Source organism: Hevea brasiliensis, chromosome 11, assembly GCF_030052815.1.
Source record: "Hevea brasiliensis isolate MT/VB/25A 57/8 chromosome 11, ASM3005281v1, whole genome shotgun sequence".
In the NCBI taxonomy this organism is placed as follows: domain Eukaryota; kingdom Viridiplantae; phylum Streptophyta; class Magnoliopsida; order Malpighiales; family Euphorbiaceae; genus Hevea; species Hevea brasiliensis.
This window is the reverse complement of record NC_079503.1, coordinates 71,616,537-71,619,462: the sequence shown is the minus strand read 5'-3', so window position 1 is coordinate 71,619,462 and position 2,926 is coordinate 71,616,537.

The window sequence follows — 2,926 nt, the reverse complement described above, 5'->3', positions numbered from 1 at the left end:
CCCATTTGTCTCTTTTAAATAAAGTTATGCCATATGTCAACATTGGGTTGGGTGGGAGAACTTTAATGACATCATTATGATGTCATAAGTCCATTTTCCTTTATTTTCTTTTCATTTCTTGTCTATTTAATTGCAATTAAATTTTTAACAACATTTATTCATATTTTATGTTATATAAATTATTTATTTAACTGGACAAGTTGGTCAAAAATCATCTCTGAAGACGAAATGACCAAAATGCCCTCCGTTTGGCTTAACGGGGCAAAATTGTCTATACCGATTGAAAATTTTTTCTAAGTATTTTCTTAGCATTCTAATGCCATAAGAACCTCAATAACCCTTCTCTGGAGTCCCAGAAATTATTTTATAATTTTTTCCCCGGGTCTAGGGCTCCTTGTTGCGAGAACCGCAACTTCTCACTAGGTTACCCGTTGCTAGGGCAGCGGCTCATTTAACTTGGTTGTATCTTATTTTTAAAATTTTTGCTAAATTTTTCTTATTAATATTTGACTTAATTATGGTTCCTCACTTTAGTTTAAATATTTTTTCGGACGTTTTACCTGTCCGGACCGACACTGGTCACTAGAGCAGTAGACTGTACGGACTAGCTAAAGTGAGGATGTTACAGTCTAGGGTTGGCAACTGGACTCATAGCTGCTTCCCAGTAAGGTCACCCATCGCCAGGACCTTGCCTCCTTTAACCTATTTGCATTTAATTTCTTTAATTTTTTCTTAATTTTACTTGGTTTTTATTTCATCAATTTATGTCTCTTTACTCTAGTTTGAGTGTAGTTCTAGACATCCTGTTTGTCCGAACAGACGTTAGTCATCGAAACAGTAGAATGTACGGACTACCTAAAGTGAGGGCATTACATTTTTCCTATTCCTAGGGCTTGTCCAACCTGCAAAACAGCTTAAAAACACTTTCTAATCCAAAGGCCTTAGGTCCACAACATAATAACAACATAATGCCCCTCTTAGGCCTATCAAAATAATCAAATCTCACATATTTACACTATTTAGCTCTTAGGCTTAAAAACTTTCATTTTGCAAAAATTATAATTGGAATCATAATTTTCTAGCTACTTACGAATACTTTATGAATTTTTATTCTAAACTCAACCTTAGGTAAAATGGGACATTTGGAGTTCGGGTTTACCTCTGCTAATTCTAACACCTGGAACACGTATGGGGTGTCTGAAAATGGTAGGAAGTACTGTAATATTGACCCACTTTTGAAGTGGGTCTGACAGCCTGAGTGTCTGTTCTGAAATTGCAGTCTTGATCGTCAGTGGAATTACTTTAAAAAGAGAACACCTACGCAAAGCCCACAATACCAGGAGTTAGAATGTAATTTTTATTTAATTAAAATGACTCATTAAAAATCTGAAAAATCACTGGTAAGTTAATGGAACTCATCGAATTTTCAATGTCAGAAAAATTCTACATTAGTATCATTGCAAAGCTCTCGACGAATGAAATACATTGGTGGTCTCGAAATTTCAATAGGGTTCACAGTTTGGGAGAAATTTAGCCCAAAAGTAAAAAAGGGCTAAAACTTTTTGGGCTTAATTCGCACAAACTGCTCAATGAAAATTGGTAAAATTAGTATCTATGGAAAGCTCTCGAGGAGTATAACACAATGGGGATAAGACCCAGTCTAATTGATGGCCATAATCGTTGGAAATGGCGAAGGAAGACAAAAAGGCATGTGGAAGGAAGGGAGGACTTTGGGCCACATTTCTGGCCAGACGATGAAGCAGCGGCGACGGGGCAGGCTTACTGGTAGGGCACTGGCAGGAAGGAAGGAGGGGGGAAGGGTGGCCGATGATGGGGAAGAGGGAGGATAGAGAAAAAGAAGAAAGAAGGAGGGGAGGTGAGAGGCGCACAGGAGAGAAGAAGGAAAAAGAAAAAGGGCAGGTCCAATTCGATAAGTCTGATCTGATTTGATTCGATTCAGCCAATTTGATTTAGCACACTCGAAAATTAATTTTTACTTTACCCTAGGACTTAAAACGAGGCCCAAAAATTTTGAAAAAAATTTCAAAAATCTCAAAAAAATTTATGGAGTTCAAAAATTTTTTCAAACTTGTCATATGGTCTTTAAATTAATTTTTAAAAATCATTAAAATTAATTATCTTGAAAAATAAAAACTCGATCTTAAAACCCAAAAAATTTAAATTAAATATCATAATATTTAATATATTAAAATATCAAAATTTATACATAAAATAATTATTTAAAAATTCAGGATGTTACAAGTAGTACCGTATACTTCTTTATCTGACAGGGGCAAAATAGGGCTATTGGTTGTTTTTGTCATTGGAGAATCGTCAGAGCTAAAATCTACGTTGATGGGTTCTTGGGTCTCTTAGCTATCTCTCTCACTCATGTTTAGGAGGGGAAAGGGTAAAGATAGCAAGTGAGAAAGAGAAAAGTATTAGGAGTTACCTAGTTGTTGAAAAATAAAGAGCACCAAGGGTGCAAACTTAGCAATTTTAGATTTCTTAATTCTTAATATTTCATGCAATATATAAATAATTTATACTATTGCAAAAGCACATATTTTTGTTACAACAATTACAACTCAATTTCTAAAAAATCCTATTTGCCATTAGAAAACAATAATATTAAACTAACAATATAAAAATAAGGATTTTTACCCGAACAGGCATAAAATCAAATTCAACACCAAATCTGGGAAGCAAATATCACCATGAGTTGATCCTCTAGTCCGTTCACATGAACAAGATGATCAAAGCACCAATCTTGAACCAAAACTCCTTTGTGCTTCCTTTCTTGTCTTGGCCAAAGCTTGCATAAAGATGGAGTCTAGGTTTTCTTGGTTTTCTTGGTTTTAACCTTATGAAAGTATAGAGAAATAATTTCTCTACCTTTAATTCAAGAGTGACAACTTCAAATGTC